At 34.0% G+C, this 22,712-nt stretch overlaps 1 long non-coding RNA gene across 1 annotated transcript in view; it reads right to left on the bottom strand.

Annotated features, from left to right (window-relative positions):
* Nucleotides 1–5,401, bottom strand: part of LOC145296871 (uncharacterized) — a 35,326-nt gene extending 29,925 nt beyond the window's left edge. The window contains exon 1 of the long non-coding RNA XR_013870057.1: nt 5,136–5,401. This is a non-coding gene — a long non-coding RNA (uncharacterized LOC145296871). The remainder of the gene's footprint in view (nt 1–5,135) is intronic.
* Nucleotides 5,402–22,712: the final 17,311 nt, after the last annotated feature.

The following is a 22,712-nucleotide window of genomic DNA, read 5'->3' on the forward strand; positions in this document are numbered from 1 at the left end:
TAAAAGTTATTTTTGTATCTACCCGGCTCATTTTTTTTTGTGTGTTTTAAAGTAGAATGCTCTTTTTTAATTTCAAATATTCGATTTTTACGACCTATTTAACGTTCAATATGGCGGCAAGTTTTTTTCCCATAAAGAAGACTCTAGATCGCCATCTTGTTTGCAAAACCGCTCGTAAAAAACGAATATTTAAGATTAAAAAAAAAAAAAAAGAGCATTAAAAATACAAAAAAATTAGCCGAGTACGTACAAAAGCAACTTTTATTAACTATGGTAACATTAATTTATTTATTGTATATTTGAATTACGTATTTTTTATTCTCTTGAAATGTAGAACACAAAACAAAACAAAAAATTAGGCACAGAGTCACTAAAAAATTGAGGATGGTCTATGGTCATCCTGTACCTTTTGTTAGTCTATGCTATCCTAGCTAGGGTTCTCATTCACAATAAGACCAAAATCACACTGAGGATTATCCTACTTAAGATTCCTGAATCAAATTTATATATATATATATATATATATATATATATATATATATATATATATATATATATATATATATATATATATATATATATTCATATATATATATATATATATATATATATATATATATATATATATATATATATATATATATATATATATATGAATATAGATGTTGTTTGTTTTGGTTTTAGTGATATGTTTTGAATGAATTAAATTATTTACGAAAGTGCATTTTTACCTAAATGCGAGTTGGGAATAATTTTCGCTTTAACCAATTTGGTATCCCCACATGAGGAGGAGCGATATATATATTATTTTTAAAATATAATTATACACTGACACGTGTTTCGTCGTCTACGACTCATCAGAGTGGCTGAATCTAGCGAGATTCGAAATCGGGACTCCATGGTAATGAGCCTAAACCCCTTACCACTGACTCATCTCGCACGACTGTCTGGATATATCGCGATTTACTTAGATGTTGTTTGTTTTGGTTTTAGCGATATGTTTTGAATGAATTCAATTATTTACGAAAGTGCATTTTTACCTAAATGCAAGTTGGGAATAATTTTCCCTTTAACCAATTTGGCACCCCCACATGGGGAGCGGTATATATATATTATTTTTAATATATATATATATATATATATATATATATATATATATATATATATATATATATATATATATATATATGAAGACTGACAGAGTTATTGCGTAGGGAAATGTACACAGACACACAGACAAACACTTTCACTTTTGTGTGTGTGTGTACGCACATAAAGTTATGAACAGTATATAGGGCCCGAGCAAAGCTGGGCTGACCTGCTTGTTAAAAACGTGTAAAGCACACAAAGGGAAGAACACCCCCCCACACACACACACACACAGAGAGAGTAGAAAACGCATTGTGGATGCGTTATCGGCAGCTCCTGTTACTCTCGCTTCTTCTTATTTGTCCCTCAGTCTTCATTTTTTAAATGAGTGATTTTTCGGACAAAGGGAGAAGAAAAAGCTGTTTTCTAGGTTGGCAGTATTTTTGCGAACAGTTTGCTGAGATGGCGGAAATTTTCTGTTTCTATGTCTATCCTTGTAGCCATGTCACTAGTAAGGGTGCTGGAGGTAAACGTTTTGTCTGGGCTGACGTTATCCGCCTGATAGTCAGGGACCCGAACCTTGGATTAACCACTAAGGAGGCTGTCCTATCAGCAGGTGCAAAGTACTGGGGCTGCTGTATTGCCATTTGGTGAATGGATTCTGGACCATGCAGTAGCTTCTGGTGGGGCCTCTCGATGCCATACTAGTGGGTAATTGTTACGGCTTTACCTTATCATTAGCTACAAACAAAAAAAAAAATTCTTCGTTTCTTTTTCTCTCCTAATTTCCCCTCTCTGTCCTGCTCTAAGTAAATCTGTCGACCTAGTCCACAAATTCCAAAATTTCATCATGACAAGTTTCAAGAAAAAATACACGATTAAACCCGGTTCTCCAACTTCCAACGTAGACCCCTACTACCATGTCTCCTTCTCCAACATCAGGGGTCTTCGTTCTAACCTTCCAGAGGTTGAAACCCAATTACAGGAGACTAAACCAGACCTTTTATTTTTAAGTGAAACTGGCATTGGACAGGCTATTTCCCTAGATGAGTTTGCAATTTCAGGATACTCTAACTTAACTTCTAAAACTGACCCCCAAGATCGTCATGGGCATGGAATATGTGCCTATATTAAAGATAGCTTTCCATGTGGGAGGGACATCTCCAGGGAAGATCCTAACTTACCCTATATGTGCTTCCGGGTTGCTTTAGCTCACACTACTGCATTTATATTTACTCTCTATCGCCCCCACAACAGCGGAGTTACTATCTTTCAAAGCATATCTGAGAAAATTGACCAAGTCCTTTCTACTTATCCTTCAGCTAACATTCACATATGTGGAGACTTCAATGTTCACAACGTCGAATGGTTGACCCACTCAAACAAGACCGATGATGAGGGGAGGTTCTGTCATGATTTCTCCATTGCCTATGACCTCACTCAGATTGTTCAGGAACCTACCCGTGTGCCCGATAATGACGGCCAGTATGCGAGCCTACTAGACCTTTTTCTCACAACTTGCCCTGAACTATGTTCAGTTTCTGTTCTGTCGCCTCTTGGATCTTCCGACCACTCTGTTGTATCAATCAAGATAAAAATGAAATATAATAAGTCCCCAGACGTACCTCTTCATCGTACAGTATATCGATACACTAAGGCTGACTGGGATAGCTTCCGTACATTTATATCTGATCTACCTCTGCATTCCATGTTTAAAAAGGATGTGTCCTCTATAGTATTAGACCTAACTGAATGGTTAATTGTAGGTATTGACCATTTCATACCCTCTAAAAAGTTTCAGCAAAAACCTAACAGCCAGCCATGGTTCTCTCCAGAATGTGCTGCTGCCATTGCGCACAGAAATCACTTTTTCCACTGCTTCAAACGTAATAGATGTATGGAAACTAAAGCCGTTTTCAGGACTGCCAGCAACCATTGTAAGAAAGTAATAAGGAACGCAAGAGTGTTGTATGCTCAATCTGTTAAGTCCAAAGTAGCTGAGCAGCGGCTTGGTTCCCACCAGTTTTGGCAAATAGCAAACAGAATCCTGAACAGAAGCGTGTGCTCCATCCCAACTATTATCAATGGACCTGAGGTAATCTCGTCAGCATCTGACAAAGCCAAACTCTTTGTCAAGAACTTTGCAGCTAATTCTACCCTTTGTGACCAAGACCGCCAACCCCCAATATTTCCTCCTGTATCAGAAAACACGCTATGTGATATACGTATATCTGTATGTGATGTTGCGAAGCTAATCAAAAACCTTGATTCGAGTAAAGCAACTGGCCCTGACGGTATTCCAATTATAGTACTCAAAAAACTTCAACCTGAATTAGCGCCCATACTTACAAAACTGTTTAAACGTTGTCTTAAGGAGAATAGTTTCCCATCTCCCTGGAAAATCTCATCAGTATGCCCTGTATTTAAGAATTCAGGTGATCGCTCATCCCCCTCTCAGTACAGGCCAATAAGTCTCCTGTGCGTCATGAGTAAGTTGCTAGAATCTGTGTTAAATACAGAAGTAATCAAACATCTCAACAAAAATGACCTTCTTAGTGACACTCAATATGGTTTCCGTTCTGCTAGATCTACAGCAGATGTCCTTACAGTTATATCGCATAGGATTAGCAAATCTCTCGACGGTGGCAATCTTTCTAGGGCAATTGCTCTTGACATATCTAAAGCCTTTGATAGGGTATGGCATAAAGGTTTACTTCATAAGATCGCTAGCTATGGTATAGCTGGAAAAGTCTTCTCAATTATTAAATCATTTCTCTCTGATAGGTTCATAAGAGTAGTAGTTGAGGGGCAAAAATCAGAAGCTCACAGTATTAATGCCGGTGTCCCTCAGGGATCCATCCTGGGCCCAACTCTTTTCCTGATCTACATTAATGATCTTCCAAATCATATCCTTACATCATTTGTAGACATTTATGCTGACGACACTACCATTTATGGTAGCACATCTAAGACAGTAAACGACCAAGTTCTCTCCAATTCTCTCTCCTCTGATCTTGAGCACGTAGTACAATGGGGAAAGGAGTGGCTGGTTACTTTTAATGCATCTAAAACCAAGCTTCTCTCTTTACATCATCAACATTCTAATTCACATTTGTCATCAATTGAAATGAATGGCTCTCGTCTTCAGGAGGCCTCAAGTTTTGACAAGCTTCTGGGCTTGACCATTACTCCTGATCTTAAATGGAACACGTATATCAAATCTGTTGCCAAGGCCGCTGGAAAAATGGTGGGATCTTTCTATCGATCCAGTAGATATCTCACTGCTGATGCTATTCTCTACCTATATAAGAGCCAGGTACGTCCAAGGATGGAATACTGTTGCCACATCTGGGCAGGAGCTGCTAGAAAGGACTTGTCCTGCCTTGATAGAGTTCAAAATAGACTTCGTAGCCTCGTAGGAGATGTCCTTTTCTCCTCCTTGCAACCTCTATCTCACAGAAGAGATGTTGCGAGTTTGTCTCTGATGTATCGTTATTTTCATGGAAAGTGTTCAACTGAGCTTCAATCTATGGTCCCCCCTCGCCAAACTTTCACAAGAAACACTCGTCTAGCTGTAAACACTATCAATAATTTCCCCCACTCTTTATCTGTGCCTAAACCTAAACGTAGATTCCATGAACAAAGCTTCTTTCTTAGAACTGCACGCCTGTGGAATTGTCTTCCGTTTTCCTGCTTTCCGGCTGACTACAATATGGTTGTGTTCAAGTCTAAAGTAAATAAGTTGTTGATGAGCCGTTCCATATAAGTTATCAAATTTACCAAATTTTCATTACTAATGATTACTATATTGACCAATTTCTACTGTACACTCTTTAACCCTTATCCTTGAGTGGCCTCTGGGCCTTGATAATGTGGTGACGCCTTTGTAAAAAAAAAAAAAAAAAAAAAAAAAAAACACACACACACACACACACACACACACACACACACACAAGAAGTTTTCTCATAATTTTATTTATATAAAATTTAACAAAAACGAAAATGCTTAAGATAAAAAAAATTACAAAGAAAGAAAGGAAACCAACCCTTTTTACGTCGGGTCAAACTACTTGATCGTATTTAGTGTCGTATTCTCATACTATCACCCCCCCCCCCCAAGACATAGGGAGGTCAGTTCAGTAGTAACGACCCTGCTTCGTTAATGCACTTTGACCATCAACTTATGATGTTGTTTTCTTGTAGGCTTCTTGTGTGACACTTGAAGTAGTAATCAGTCCAGTACAGAATATACGAATTGAAGAAAATCCAGTGTCGATAACAAACGCAATTTGTGAACTTGACCCAGGGCGGTTAATCTACAGAGGACAGGATAAAAAAAAAAAAAAAAAAAAATACACTCGAGTTTTACTTGTTTATCGGTGTATCAAGTTAATGGGAGTGATAAATGCGCATTAATTAAAATACTCACACAATTATTTTCTCTTTATTTCAAATCTTTGCAATCTATCACTTAACATTTTCATTATGAAATTTCCATGTATTTTTTTTTTTAATGAAATCTATCTATCTATCTATCTATCTATCTATCTATCTTTTTTAATGAAATCTATCTATCTATCTATCTATCTATCTATCTATCTATAGGCAAACGGGAAGGGGGGATGCATGCTACCACCGGGCAACGCCGGTTAACGGGCCTTGCTAATTTTCATTACAGGCTCTACTTTTGTATGTGCATTATCGTCTGAGGAGATCTCTAGTACTTGTAATTGGCTGAATGGACCTGTGGAACAAATTCGATTTGTTTTCTAGCTGTTAAAATTGCTGCTAAGACATTAGAATTGAAATATTGGAAATTTACTTAAAAAGCCCCTCTATGCATGCGCAAATATACACAGGTGGCAAAAAGAAAGTCCGCGCTTGTCATTTTTTCAAAAACTTAAAATTTAAGCTAAATTTAATGTAACTGTTTAAACAGTCTATACCTCAATTGATTCGCCTTTTATTCCTCCATAATTCTATAATTTTACCTGTTCATATATTTCTTTTAATTGAAATATCCTAGTGTTTACGTCAATATAAAAAATAACTTCAAATTGAGGAGGCAAAAAGAAACTCCGCACAATGGAAAATTGTTATTTAAATGTAACTTTAGGACATTAATGCAACACAAATACAACAGCAACATAATGAACTAGTTAATATTTAGTAGCATAGCCCTTCTGCAATTTGACAGCCTACAATCTTTTGGGAATTCCTTTAATTAGACTGCAGCTTAGACTGCATCCCACTTTTCTTTAATTTTTGTTCAAAGTTCTTCCAAATTTGAAATTTTATCATTGTGTAGCTGTTGCTTGATATAATGCCATACATTTTCGATATGTTTGAGGTCTGGAAATTGTGCAGGCCAATCCAAACACGGAATATCATGCTCTTCCAGGAACCTCTTGACATTTCCAGCTGTGCTAATGGGAGCATTATCCTGTATGAAGATGGGATTATCATCCAAATTCCAACCAAAGTAGGGTAGAAAATGTTCAGTCAAAATATTAATTTACTTGGTCAAATTAATTCAACCTTGCAAGTGAACTATAGGCCCTGGACCATTGCTACTAATAATGCCCCACACTAAAACTGAACCTCCACCACCTTGCAGCATTGAAACTAAGCATCTAGGATTAAATTCTCCATCTTTCCTCCGACGCACATACTGCCTACCATCACTGTCTAGCCTATTGAACTTGCTTTTGCCGTTAAAAAGCACTTTTGACCAATATGAAGAGTCATGATCTTCATTGCATCTGACGAAGTCCAGATGGCGCCTTCTGTTCTTTACAGAAATCATTGGCTTGTGTCTCCCAACATATACTCGCAAATTAAATTCTTTTAATCTGTTCTTGACAGTAGAAAGAGAGCACTTTTTAACAATATTGCACTGTTGTTGGATTTGGGAAGCCGTTTCAAATCTGTTCTTAGGATGCGAATCTTGATAGCATTGTCTTCCCTGTTAGAAGTAACTCTAGTACGACCAGATTTAGGGGCATCACGAACACTGCCGGTGTTTTGGTGCTTTTGCACAGTCTTTCGTACCATTTTCTCATCACATTTCAATCTGCAGCCGATTTCTCAATTGAATAAACTAGAAAGGTGGAGATTAATGAGCTCCTGATGATCACTAAGAGAAAGTCGTGGCATATGGACTAAATGTTATGTTGTTTAACCTGGAACAACAACAATTACGATTAGAGATGCTTTGTTGCCTGTTGGTGGATATTTTAAACTGATTTAGGGGCGATAATTGAAGCTGGTTTTAAGTGAATTAGTTGCTGCGGACTTTCTTTTTGCCTCCTAGATTTGAAGTTAATTCTTTTAAATTGACGTCAACACTAGAATATTTCAATTAAAAGTCGAATATGAACAGGTAAAATTATAGAGGAATAAAAGGCGAATTAAATGAGGTATACGTTGTTCAAACAGTTACATTAAATTTAGATGCAATTTGCAGTGTTTGAAAAAAAATTACAGCTTTCTTTTTGCCGGAACTGTACATTTATATATTAATTTTAAAAGATTTATTATCTATCTGTCCTTAGGTAGCGGATACAACTGGAAAGCTAAACGTTTTGGTTTTTATTCTAGTTGATGCACCTAAGTCATATAAAAAACCCTAACTTTTGTAATCACTAGTATATATTGGATACAATATAATATTCAGTAGAGAATTGTCTCAATAATAATAAATACGAAATCATCTTAAATTTAAATATCATATCTAAGGGTATGTTATGATTGGGAATTTCCTGGTTGCCTTCTAGTACAATTATAAAAGTGACTTTGTGTGTGTGTGTGTGTGTAACAGCCTCTACCAAAGTACTCTGTTAATGTTTGGTCTACAGCTTTGAAACTTGATATATGGGGTATTGATATATGTGGATCAAATACGATTCAGTTTTGCGTCAGTAAAAAAAAAGCTGCTAACCAGTCAAAATTGAAAAATTGGAACTTAGCAGGCGTAAGTCGGCTTAACTTGTATCTTCCACAGTGAAAATATAGGTTTATACATATAACTGCGTCAATTTTCTTAAAGTCTTGATATCTGTGTGCCCTTAGGTTACGTGGTAGCTAGAAATGTAAAAGTTTTAGTTTTGATTCTAGCTGATGGCACCCAAGTTATATGTTTTGTTAATTTTTCCAATCACTACTATGTATTGGGTACAATATAATAATCAATAGAGAATTTGCTTTATAAGATAAATGCGAAATGAATTAAAATATCATATTCAGTACATTTTATCACTGGGCAACACCGGACAGCCTGTTAGTTTTAAATGAATTCTATCTATCTATCTAAGGAAACTATCTACCTAATAATTTGCCTATATATATATATATATATATATATATATATATATATATATATATATATATATATATAAGTAGATTGTAGTTTGTAATTAATTTTACCTTAATATATATATATATATATATATATATATATATATATATATATATATATATATATATATATATATATATATATAAAGAACAAGTAGTTAATAAAACATGTTAAAAATCACTTTGAAAAAGAGTTAAAAACATATTTAATTTTAGAAAGGAAGCACAAAATAAGTGGATAGTCCTTAATCCGTGGAGTTTCGAAGAAATACTTTCCTTCTCATTAGCAAAATGCGGGATCAGATTTTGCTTGCGAAAGTATTTAATGAAACTACAAATAAGTCATAGATCTTACTTGGTAACAAATAGTGAAGCAGAGGGAATAGGGTGAAGAAAAAAATGATTTCACGTGAATGGATAGTCTGGTAAAGGGTAAAATATCCAGTAACGGTAAAATCCAAAAATCCAGAATCCAAAAAAGATGGTTAAATTCGGTATATATATATATATATATACATATATATATATATATATATATATATATATATATATATATATATATATATATATGACTACTTCATTTTAACACATAAATTAATATACGAAAGTATAATATTATGTGTAAACTTTCAGTATTTACTTCAATAGTGCTCAATACATAGGTAGAGCTAGGTAGTAAGTTATATTGCCATATATATTTTTATAATTGATATATATATATATATATATATATATATATATATATATATATATATATATATATATATATTATAAGTGGCCTGGCAATGACACATAGGGGAGTACTATATATACAAATTAGTGTTAGGATGATTAATCGGAATTGGAATCGTGAATTGGAAAAATCAACAAATTTGGGGGTATCGAAATCGATATCAGAATTTTATAAAAATCGGGAAAATAACAACTCTATAGTTAAATATTTTGATTTATAAGGAATTGGAAACGGTAATTGTATCGGAATCAGGAAAATTATTGGAATCGTCCCATCACTAATACAAATATAGACAAATTTGGGCATATTTTATTGGTTTGACTAATTGTCATAAAATTTTTACTATAGAATAATATTATAATCTTTAATCAGCCTGAAAATTTTCATGTAGTTTTGTCCCATAGAACCAAAGATATGAACATTTCAATATTTAATTTGGCTGCTTATATATCGATATCTATAAATAGATAGATAGATACATCACTTTTTTTGGCAATTTAATAAGTTGCAAATCTCAGTTATTATTGATCAGAATTAACAAATTAAGGTTCGTTGGAAAGGTAATAACCTGAATTATGACATTTGTCTTATAAGTCGCACGTTAAGTGGATCATTCATCACTCAGAGCCTATTTTTGGCACTATTTTACAGATATAAAATGTTTCAATCATAGTCATTTGTTTTCCTAGTTTTGCATATGAATTACAAAATATCTTATACTTCCCCAAAACTTCTGGCCTTGATAGAGGGGAGAATAAAAATTGCTGCTATGGTTTCAAATGATCTGAATGAACAGCAAGGGGAGACTTGATTCCAAATATTTTTCATATGTTATATCTCCCCTCTTTGGTTTTCATACATAAAGTAAATTTCACAGTGTATAATAAGGATTATTTGATACTAGAGATATTCATAATCGTACCCTTTTTCCAAAAAGAGGGGAGATATATATGAGAAATATTTGAGATCAAGTCTCCCCTTGCTGTTATTTCAGATAATTTTGAAACAGCAAGTTTTAGTCTCCCCTCCATCAAACCTAGAGGTTTTGATATATATATATTCATGCAAACTAGAAATTCCTTACTTTTATTTAGCTAGTTATTTCTTCCGAGGAAAAAAGCATAAGTTAATAAGTTATTAAGATAAGCAACACAAAATTTTCATCGTTTCGTCTTTGTGATGACTCGTTAGACTTATGCATGAAATCGAGGTTACTCCATGTTTATATATATATATATATATATATATATTTTAGTCATCGACATACAGACCTGTTTCGTTGTTTCACAACTCATCAGTGCCGCTAGACTAACACCTCTCCCAAGCCGAGGATCGAACCTAGAACCGTCGTGCTGACAGTCGGCAGTCCTACCCCATGACTACGGAATCAGTGGCCGAAATTAACCTGTCCGAACGATTATTTAAATAAACATCCGTCCGCTACTCGTAGAGGGCTCAAACGTTTGTTTGTAAACAAATCGCGAGCTTCGCATTATTTCAGCTAAATTAAGTAGCGAGTAAGATAATTTACAAGAGTGCTCTACCAAAGTATAGTATATAGTATTTTATTTTGTCAGGTCATGTCATATGCTACTGGTACCATGTAACCCAGTACTACCTGCCTCATGGTCAGGTCACCGGCGACTAAACTGGTTCCCCCACCAGACTTGTTTGGTGAGGAGGGTGGCTAGTCTCCCTGAAGGATTAAAAACAAGACCTTCCAAAGGGCGAATGAACTCTTTTTCTGGGTCAACGGCCAACTAGCACAGTGTATATTTGTGTGTGTGTGTGTGTATTGGGGTGGAGAGGGCTCCCGTAAGCCGTGGTGAAGGCAACCTTTCTAGGAAAAGCAAATCTCTGATTTAAAAAAACAAAGCGGGAGACCAATACCCGCATTAAGCTGGTCTGCAGTTTAATTTGTTGCTGGCTATCTTGCTCTTGCTTGTTGCTGGATCTCAACATTTTGAACCGATAGAGAGACTTAGCTGTCGTACAAAGCTAAGACTCTGTAATATCATCTTTGTATAGATACTCCCTCAGGCATTTGGGCTCATGGATTTTAAATGTCTGAGGGAGTGGCACTCGTCTGACAAAACGTTGCAATCATCATATATATAGTGCCACCAAAAAGAAAGTCTGTACTTGTCATTTTTTCAAAGAACACAAATTTAAGCTAAGTTTAATGTAACTGTTTAAACAGTCTATACCTTATTTGATTCGCCTTTTATTCCTCTATAATTTTACCTGTTCATATTTGATTTTTAATTGAAATATTCTAGTGTTCAAGTCAATTAAAAAAATTAACTTCAAATCGAGAAGGCAAAAAGAGACTCTGCACAATGGGAAATTGTTATTTAAATGTAACTTTAGAACATGAATGCAACACAAATACAACAGAAACACAATGGACTAGTTAATATTTTGTAGCTTAGCCCTTCTGCAATTTGAGAGCCTGAAAATTTTGGGGCATTTCTTGAATTAGTCTGCGGAAATGCTCAGGGGAAAGGGCATCCCACTTTTCTTTAATTTTTGTCCAAATTTGAAATTTTATCATTGCGTAGTTGTTTCTTAATGTAATGCCATACGTTTTCGATAGGATTGAGGTCTGGAGATTATACAGGCCAATTCAAACGTGGAATATCATGCTCTTCAAAGAACCTCTTGTCGTTACTAGCTGTGTGAATGGGAGCATTATCCTGCATAAAGATGGGATTATTATCCAAATTCCGACCAAAGTAGGGTAGAAAATGCTCAGTCAACATATTATTGCAGTTAGTAGAATCAATTTGACTTTGCGAACTATAGGCACTGGACCATTGGCACTAATAATGCCCCACACCAAAAAACTAAACCTGCACCACCTTGTAGCGTGCAAACTGTGCACCTAGGATTAAATTCTTTGTCCTTTCTTCGACGGACATACTGCCTACTATCACTGCCTAGTCTATTGAACTTGCTTTCATCGCTAAAAATTACCTTTGACTAATATGAAGAGTCAGATGACGCTTTTTGTTCTTTACAGAAATCATTGGCTTGCGTCTTGGAGCACAGCCTGGCAAATCAAATTCCTTCAACCTGTTGTTAACTGTAGAAAGAGAGCACTTTTTAACAAGATTGCACTGTTGTTGGATTTGGGGAGCCGTTTCAAATCTGTTTCTGAGGTTACAGATCTTGATAGCATTGTCTTCCCTATAAGAAGTAACTCTAGTACGACCAGATTTAGGGTCATCACGAACACTGCCAGTGTTTGGTGCTTTTGTACAGTCTTTCGTACCGTTTTCTCATCACATTTTAATCTGCAGCTGATTTCTCGATTAGATAAACCAGAAAGGCAGAGATTAATGAGCTGCTGACGATCACTGAAGGAGACTCGAGGTATATAAACTAAATCTTAGTTCTATAACCTAGTAACAACAACATGATTTGCTTGACTAGCAAACTTGATAATGAATTGAAGAAGATAACTGATATTCTTGTGAAAAATGGTTTCCCTGAGGATATAATCTCTAAGCATGTTTGCCAAGCTCTTGTTAAATTTAATACCAACCCTTCTTTTGGTCCGGCTAAGTGTCCAGTTTATCTGAGACTCCCTTATATTGGTTCTATCAGCAAAGGGTTTGTCGATCAAATTACTTCGGTTGTATCTCACTGTTTCTATGCGGTGCAGCCTCGTGTGGTGTTCGGCACTAAAACTGCCTTCCCAGCTTTTAAGAAAGATACACTTCCCACACTACAAAAATATTTAGTTGTATATCTATTTAAATGTCAATGTGATGCTGGCTATGTGGGTCGACCGTTTCAACGGCTGAGAGTCAGATTGGCACAGCATGTCCCTGTGTGTTTTCTTAAATCCAGGGGGTCTAGAGTAAACACATTGTTGAACACATCCGGGCGTTCACAGAACACTTCAGGGCATTTACGGAGCACATCCGGGCGCTCACCTATTCATGAGTCATCAATTGGTGTGCACTTGTATGACAATAAAGCATGTGGTGAAGCGTATTCGGATGGCTGTTTTCGCATTGGACACAAGGCCTATTCCAAACAACATCTCAATATTTTGGAGGCCGTAACTGTACTAATGCGCAAACCATTGCTCTGTAGGTAAAAGGAGCTGTCGCATAAATTAGACCGGTTTAAAGAGCTCTGATTTACCAGAAGGAGGGGGGGATGCCTACATTGTGTCATTATTTCTTGTTTCTGCACTTATTTGCAGGCAAGTTAACTTAAAATTTTTTTTTTAATTTGTCCTGGGTTCTGAAATATGGACGATATTTCACAGGTTATTCATTCATTTAATTCACCCCGTGTAGTTTTATAATTCTTTTTTTTTGGGGGGGAGGGGGGGTCACCTCTACCTTCGCCTCCATTTTCAATTATGTGTAAATTCTTTTATTTTAATCGCTGCCGACGTAATCTCTTGACAAGTATCGGACGAAAGGTACCTCGAGGTTCTTTTTTTTTAGTCGAATAGTCTTTTGTCTATTTTTGTCTCCTCACATTGATCTTCCTCAAAATTCTAATAATGACTCCACTTATCTTTTTTAAAACTTTAATAAAAATTTGTACCACTAAAAACCTTATATATATATATATATATATATATATATATATATATAAATTCAGTAGGAAGGTAGGCTCGAACCCGTACCGTGAAGGAAGAAAAGAATGTGAAGAAAACGTGACGTCTTTGCTGTTACGACCACTAACCAAACCGGAAGTGACGTAGGTTTTAATTAAGGCTAGACAATCGAAAATAGGAGATGGCTTTCGAAAATATCGGCGAAAAAACCGACCCCTCCCTGGAAAATCTATGTGATCGGTTTTTGGCCAGAAATTCGGCTGTTAAGGGGGTCAAAGTTCAACGATTTGACCTTTGAGAACTCTACCAAACTCCTCCGACAATTTTGGGTCTACACACTTGGAATTTTAGATATAGGTTTCTTGGACATGGATCTAACTTAATAACTTGATTTGAGCCCAAAAACAATAAATGTTAAGGGGTCATAATAGGGGTCAAAGTAAAAAAAAATTAACCCTTTTTTTTTTCAGCATACACCTCTAAACACCCGTGCAAGGCCGGGCTGAAATGCTAGTATAATAATGAATACGAAATATGTATCAAAATATCATATTTAAGCGTATTTTACAACCGGGTAATGCCGGGCGTCCTACTAGTTCCAATATGATAACATTATACAGATCGTAATAATAAAAGCTTCCCAGTTTTCAATTTGACGCAACAAACGGAGAAGAGAATAAAACGATGAAATTGATAACACTAGGTACGGGCAAAAAGATGGACGAATAAAAATAGGGGGACCTAGTTTTGAAAACCGATTTATCATCATTTTTTTGTAGGTGTCAGACTACTTTTTGATTGTATTTGAAAGATTAAAGACTAAAGTTAATTTCCAGAAGGAAAAAAAAAAAAAAAAATTTGTACACATGAAAAAAAAAAAAAAAAATTATAAAAATTGTTTTCACGACGAGCTAACCAATTCAGCTAAATTTAAAAGTTAAATAAATTCATTGTAAAAATCTTTCAAAAGATAAATATTAATTTTAATTTAATTAGTAAAGTAAAGTTTTTAGATATCGAATTAAATATATATAAAAAAAAATCTTGTTTTTACAAAAAAAAAAAAAAAAAAAATAGCTTAATTAGCTCAAAAAGTGAGGCATTCTGCCTTTCGAAAAAATCGTAACAAACGGTAGTTTTATAAACACGGATTTTACGGAAGCCCAAAATTTCAGCCAGTCGAAGGCTGTCTAAAAATGAGGTCATGTAATTAAAACGAGTGAGGGGACGCTGGTTTTCTTTTTTTTCTTTTCTTTTTTTTTTTACCCAGACGTGCATCCGTACATTTCTATCCTGAACATTTGTATCATTTTTACCATTTTTTAATTTAAATATTTCTCTATGTTCCTGTTTTTAAAAATGAATTTTTTTTTACACTATTGTTCGAGATTATATAAAAATTATGTTACGCCGAAAGTTTCACATTCATCATGCAAGCAAGGTAAATATTAAAATCATGCATATAAAAATTATGCGAAACTTGTAATTTAAAAAAGAAGTAGAAATATTTATTGCAATTATATTTTGTTGTGTGTGTGAAAATATTAAATAAACAATGATAATATCAGTAGTTATTAATTTTTCTTCGAGTTATATCAAATTTAATAATACGCATTTTAGGGACTTTTGTCCTAATGATCCTGTAAAAATTAAATATATTTTTTTAATTGTTATAATTTACAATGCTTTATTTTCATAAAGAAAGCCAAAATAAATCCATTCATTTTTTATTTACTACTGAAAACCAAAACTTTAGTAAAGGTATTTTTTGTTTCAACAAAATAATACATTTTCACTAAATGTGGAATTGTCTTCCGTTTTCCTGCTTTCCGGCTGACTACAATATGGTTGTCTTCAAGTCTAAAGTAAATAAGTTCTTGATGAGCCGTTCCATATAAGTTATCAAATTTACCAAATTTTCATTACTAATGATTACTATATTGTCCAATTTCTACTGTACACTCTTTAACCCTTATCCTTGAATGGCCTCTTGGCCTTGATAATGTGGTGATGCCTATGTAAAAAAAATAATAATAATAATAGATTCAATATCTTCTGTGATCATTATTTGATAAATACTGAAAATTTCATTAAAATTGGTTAAGTTCCTGATCTTTGGTGAATTTTTAAGTAAAGGGAGTGGTTAAAGTCTTTATACATTTTGAGCATCGGCATTCATTTTGCACGTACCTAGATAATACCTATATATAATCCTGCTTTCTGGCTGACTACAATATGGCTGTCTTCAAGTCTAACGTAAACAAGTTCTTGATGAGCCGTTCCATATAAGTTAACAAATTTACCGAATTGATTACTATATTGTTCAATTTCTACTGTACACTCTTTAACCCTTATCCTCGAGTGACCTCTTGGCCTTGATAATGTGGTGATACCTGTGTAAAAAAATAAAAAATATTTATCCTGTGGGTATTTTTATCTTGATTTTTTTCTTTATTTTTTATCTCATTTTATAAGCATTGTGTATTCTTTTAAAAAAGAATTACGCCATGAAGCATAAACGGTAGTTGTCAAAAGTCGGTGTGACGTCATAAAAGACGAATGATAGCTAAGAGCAGTGTGACGCCAGAAAGAATGAACGAGTTACCAAAAGCAGTATGACGTCATAAAAATAAATGTTCCTATTTACTTGCCTCCCCACGAGGGCAGAGTTAGACACAAGGTCGGTTTTTAATGTGAGGAAAATCCAGTCCCCCAAAAAGGGGCACTCTGGATAGGAAGAAAAATAAAAAATTACCTTAATCTAGAAGGATGTCTCATCCACTGATCGAGGTCAGAAAAGGTGAAGTGTAGTATGTAGCTGTGTATGTTTATTTAAAAACACCAGGAGCAGTGAATTGTATTTTGTGTGATTTATATATATAAAATATAGAGTAAGTTATATAATATATATGGCAATTAAGCTACACAGAATATTCCGCGTTTCATTCTTGTGAGAATTCGTCACACTGCTCTCAGCTATCATTCGTCTTTTAAGCCTGACGAATTCTCACGAGAATGAAACGCGGAATATTCTGTGGAGTTTAATTGCGATACATATTTTTATAACTTATTACCTAGCTCTACGTATATATTGAGCACTGTTGAAGCAAAAACTGAAAATTTACGTATAAAATTATATTTTCATATATTAATTTATGTGATAAAATTAAGTAGTCATATATATATATATATATATATATATATATATATATATATATATATATATATATATATATATATATACTAGCATTGGTGTCCGGCGTTGCCCGGGTGTTTGGAGGTGTATGCTGAGCAAAAAAACAAAAACAAAACAAAACGGTCAATTTTTTAAATTGACCCCTATTATGACCCCTTAACATTTATTGTTTTGGGCTCAAATCAAGTTATGAAGTTAGATCCATGTCCAAGGAACCTATATCTAAAATTTCAAGTGTTTAGACCCAAAATTGGCGGAGGAGTTTGGTAAAGTTCTCAAAGGTCAAATCGTTGAACTTTGACCCCTTAACAGCCAAATTTCTGGCTGAAAACCGATCACATAGATTTTCACAAATCTAAGTACCCTGCATATCATATTTCGAGTCTGTAGACTAAAAATTGACAGAGTTATTTTGTAGGGAAATGCACACACACACACACACACACGCGCGCGTTCACTTTTATATCTATCTATCTATCTATCTATCTATCTATCTATCTATATATATATATATATATATATATATATATATATATACATATATATATATATGAAAGAAAAACAAAAACAAACGTCGGTAAACTCACATTTAGTATAATAATAAATATTGGCACTTATGTTGCTTTCTGATAAAGTAATGAGAATCCTATGTAATAATTAGGGCTATGACAACAGAATATTGTATCATTGTTTTGACTCTCGAGTATATATCCGACACAGTTAGACACAGCTGATGAATCAAGAACCACATAACAGCATATAAGATATCAACGGATACACATTCGAGAGTCAAAACAACAAAAAAGAATATGCTGTTGTCATAGCCCTAGTAATAATACTCCTTATCTTTAACCCTGTACTAATAATTTTATCATACTTTTCTTTTTATCGATTTCTAAAATAAAATGGGACATCGTTTTTACAATTTATGGACATACAGCGCGAACACAGACCCCACTGTATTGTAAAAAGGTGCTGATGCAAAATGAATACCACCATTAGATTTCTCGTAAAATTTTACTCGAGAAACGTTTAGTTTGATCTGGACAGTTGTTGCCACATCTGGGCAGGAGCTGCTAGAAAGGACTTGCCCTGCCTTGATAGAGTTCAAAATAGACTTCGTAGCATCGTAGGAGATGTCCTTTTCTCTTTCCTCCAACCTTTATTTCACAGAAGAGATGTTGCGAGTTTGTCTCTGATGTATCGTTATTTTCATGGAAAGTGTTCGACTGAGTCTATGGTCCCCCCTCGCCAAACTTTCACAAGAAACACTCATCTAGCTGAAAACACTATCAATAATTCCCCCCACTCTTTATCTGTGCCTAAACCTAAACGTAGATTCCATGAACAAAGCTTCTTTCTTAGAGCTGCACGCCTGTGAAATTGTCTTTCTGCTTTCTGGCTGACTACAATATGGTTGTCTTCAAGTCTAACGTAAATAAGTTCTTGATGAGCCGCTCCATATAAGTTAACAAATTTACCGAATTTCCATTACTAATGATTACTATATTGTCCAATTTCTACTGTACACTCTTTACCCCTTATCCTTGAGTGGCCTCTTGGCCTTGATAATGTGGTGATGCTTGTGTAAAAAAAAAAAAAAAAAAAATTTCTAAGACATTTAATCATTTATATTTGAAAACTGATTTTATCTTTCCAAAAAACGTTTTCTTACAAGTAATAATTAAGGGAAAAGGTATGAAGTGGGGCAAGAAAGGGACCGGTAAGCGAAAAAAATAAATAAATAAATAAAATTAATAAATATATAAAGACTCGTGGGCAACGCCGGGTAAACAGACAGTTTTATATATGATCGGCCAAGCAAGACCCGGGACACAGGATCGAAGAATTTGAGGGCGTTCTAATTATAGCAACACCCGGAAAAGTTTCGTCTTGAGTTTTAGGTCGAACAAGTCAAGAAGGCGCGAACAAGCTGAAACCCTGCTCTCTCCTGTTTCGACATGTTGGCCGTCATTTGCTTTTTTTTATTGTAAAGACACGGGTGATATTTTTAATGGCCACGCGAGTGCGCGCTGAAGACACGAATGCACATGCGCACACATGAATGTGATAACAAAAACAAAATGGCCGCTAGAGGCTGAAAGAAGTTTTAGAATTCCATTGGTTGTTTAGTATTTCTTTTTATTTTAATAAATGAAAAATAGAAAGACGAATAAATACAGAGAGAAAATAAAAAGTAAATGAAGTAAACTACAAGAGAGAGAGAGAGAGAGAGAGAGAGAGAGAGAGAGAGAGAGAGAGAGAGAGAGAGAGAGAGAGAGAGAGAGAGAGAGGCGAGAAGAATAAAAGAAAGAAATACTGAAAATAATGGAAGAGGATAAAAAAGAAAAAGGAAAAGAAAAATGGGAAGAATAAAAAAGGCAGAAAGAAAAAACATAAGAAAAAAAAAGAAAGAAAAATCAGAAGGATTAAGAAAAAGAGAGAAAGAAAGAATAAAAAGAAGCAGGAAGAATCAAATAACGAAAGAAAGAAAGAAAGAAAGAAAGAGTAATGGGAACAAAGAAATACTGAAAAGAAAGGAAAGGAAATGGAAAAATAAAAAGAAGAACAATGAAAGATAAGAAGGAAGAATAAAGGAATACACACAGAAAGAAAAAGAAAGAGAAAACGTAACGATTAAAGAAAAGAAGGAAGGGTGAGAATCAGAATGCGCAAAAAAAAAAAACAACAACAACAACAACAAAAGAAATAAAAAGCACACAAAAAAGAAAGAGTGAGAGAAAGAAAGAAATGAAAAAGAGGGAGAAGGTATTTGTTTCTCTCTTGCGGCGACAAATGTGACACAAGGGTCGAAAAGTGGGATTTAAAAGTCAGTATCCCAAAGAAGGAGCACTCTGATCCTGCATAAAGATGCCTGGCAGCCTCGTCGCCATTCCCCGATAGTGGCGCCTTAGGTGATTAGCAACAAACTAACCCCTTCTCAAAGCGAGAAGGCGAAGCCCGAGAGGATGAACTTCCTAGAACTGCACAGAACCAGAATTACTGCAAAATGTAATTTTAGAAGTGGTATAGACTCTTGCTTTTTGAGCAGAGGATAAAAAGGGGAGAAAACCCCCAAACAAACAAAAAACAAACAAACAAAAACAAAACAATCCAAAACAGAAAGAATTGAATAAAGGAATAGTATATACATAAAGTATGAAAAAATTTGCCCTCCCATACACGCGCGCGCACGCACACACACACACACACACACACACACACACACACACACACACACACACACACACACAATGTAGCAGCAAATCTTGGGAACATCAACCTGAAAGAACAGTTAGAAATGACTTATATACCATACATTACAACCAAGTAATCCTTACAGCCACCTACCTTGAAAGCAAAACAAAAAATTTTTTGTTTAATATTTATACGAAAAAAGCCATTTAAAAATTTTTGATAAATAAATTAACAATTTTTTTTAGCGAGCCGAATAATGCATGACCATTATTAAACAGAGCATTCTTTGAAGAATCGATACAAAAAAAAAAAAAAATCGATAAATATTGTGCCCTTTGTGTTAAAAAATATAATTTTTTCGATCCCGTTTGAAAACGGTTGCCGCCTTTCGACTACGGTGGACCAAACGCGCTGAAATAATTTTTTTTTTTCTGCTTTACCCCCCCCCCCCATTTTGAGGAGCCTGGCTCTCACACACATACACATTAAAAATCAAACTCATACAAATGGTCACCCATCTGGTACTGGCCAGCCTCAGCGTTAATAATATATTGAAATTTTCGTCACTGAAAAATAAGTTTTTTTTTAGCCTGTTTAGTCTTCCATAGTTTGCTTTTTATCAAGTACAAACGTAAACATTGTCTAAATCGACGCGAGGTAACTGGTTGCCTATACGAATAAGTGGAATTATTTGAAATCCAGGTACTTATATTATAATATTTTTGCATATTCTCATAGAAAATCACCCAATTAGACAACAAATAAATAAATTCATTATTTCAAAAACCTTTTTTTAAAACTATTTATATACGTTTTTTGTGCAAGACAAAAAATGTCAATTGTTAACTTTTGGGGAAAATTAAACATTTCAAATTTAATTAAAAATAGTAGAAAAAGTTTTACACTATTCTGCTTTCTATATGATAAAATTCAGGGTTTTATCTTTCTGGAAAAAAAAGTTACTCAGAAATAATGGATTTTAATAAACGTAATTTCGTTTTAAAAAACAACAACAACTTGATTTTTCGGCCATATATATGTATATATATATATATATGAGAGAGAGAGAGAGAGAGAGAGAGAAAGAGAGAGAGAGAGACGTGCACAAATAAAAGCAATTTGAATTGGATGTAATCGTTTGTTTCATTGAAATATTTCACTTGTAGGCGCCATTGTATTTATTTATTTATTTTTTTTGTTTGGTTTCGAAGTTCCCTTCAAGTTCCTTGCTTTTAAAATGTCTGCCGTCTGACAAGATCATTTTTATTTATTTCTTTTTTCTTTCTTTTTTTTTTCTTTCTTTCTTTTCTGTGTCTATGTCACACTGCTTTATTACTTAATGCTTCCGCCATTTTCCACCTGTACCTACTGACCGACTTGAAGATTCCCGCCAGCATTATTAGTATTTTCTCTCGTGGCAACGCCGTAGCTACGGAAAACAAACTCCCAATAAAGCGGTGTAGTGGTGGTGGAAGGGGAGAGCAGTAAGACCCTTGTTCGACAAGCAGAAAATCAGCCTTGGTCGTACAAATTTGGAGAAATGTTACTATTTGCGTACTAGCAAACTGGCGTTGTGATAGTGACTGGTTGCGTCAGAAAATAGGGCCATCGGGTTTACAGCTAGATTAGAAAACAACATAACACGTTAAACCATTCGCTGGGGCGCTAGATAGCTGTTAAATTGTTTGAACTTGGAAAAAATTGTTTTTTGTCAAGCCAGTTAAATTTAATAAAATAAAAATATAGATAAAAAAATGAATCATTTCTTCTTCTTCTTCTTCTTCTTCTTCTTCTTCTTCTTTTCCTTTTCCTCCTCCCCCTCCTCCTCTCTTTGGTTACCTGTGTTTATATGTCATTCCTTTTTATGTGAATAATAGACTATTTTCAACACATGTACTAATTCTATTTAACTTTATATATATATATATATATATATATATATATATATATATATATATATATACATATATATATATATATATATATATATATATATATATATATATATATATATATATATATATATAAAATCCATTCATGTGTAATCACCTTTTTCTTCACCTTATTCTCTCTGCTTCACTTTTTTTGTTTTCAAGTAAGATCTTTGACTTATTTGTTGTTTCATCAAATACTTTTGCATCCCGCATTTTGCTAATTCATACCCTCTGATGAGAAGGAAAGTATTTCTCCAAAACTCCGCGGATTAAGGACTATCCACTTATCTAGTGTTTCCTTTTCAGATTAAATATGTTTTTAACTCATTTCAAAGTGATTTTTAACGTGTTTTATTAACTGTTTGCTCGTATAATATATATATATATATATATATATATATATATATATATATATATATATATATATATATATATATATATATAATTAATTTTTTATGTATATATATATATATAATTAATTTTTTATGTATATATATATATATAATTAATTTTTTATGGAAAAGAAATCCAGCAGATTGCTCAATTATAAGGAAAATCTGAAAATAAGAGCGTATATATATATATATATATATATATATATATATATATATATATATATATATA

This window comes from Euprymna scolopes, chromosome 17 (assembly GCF_053919585.1).
Source record: "Euprymna scolopes isolate OS-2025 chromosome 17, ASM5391958v1, whole genome shotgun sequence".
Taxonomy (NCBI): Eukaryota; Metazoa; Mollusca; class Cephalopoda; order Sepiida; family Sepiolidae; genus Euprymna; species Euprymna scolopes.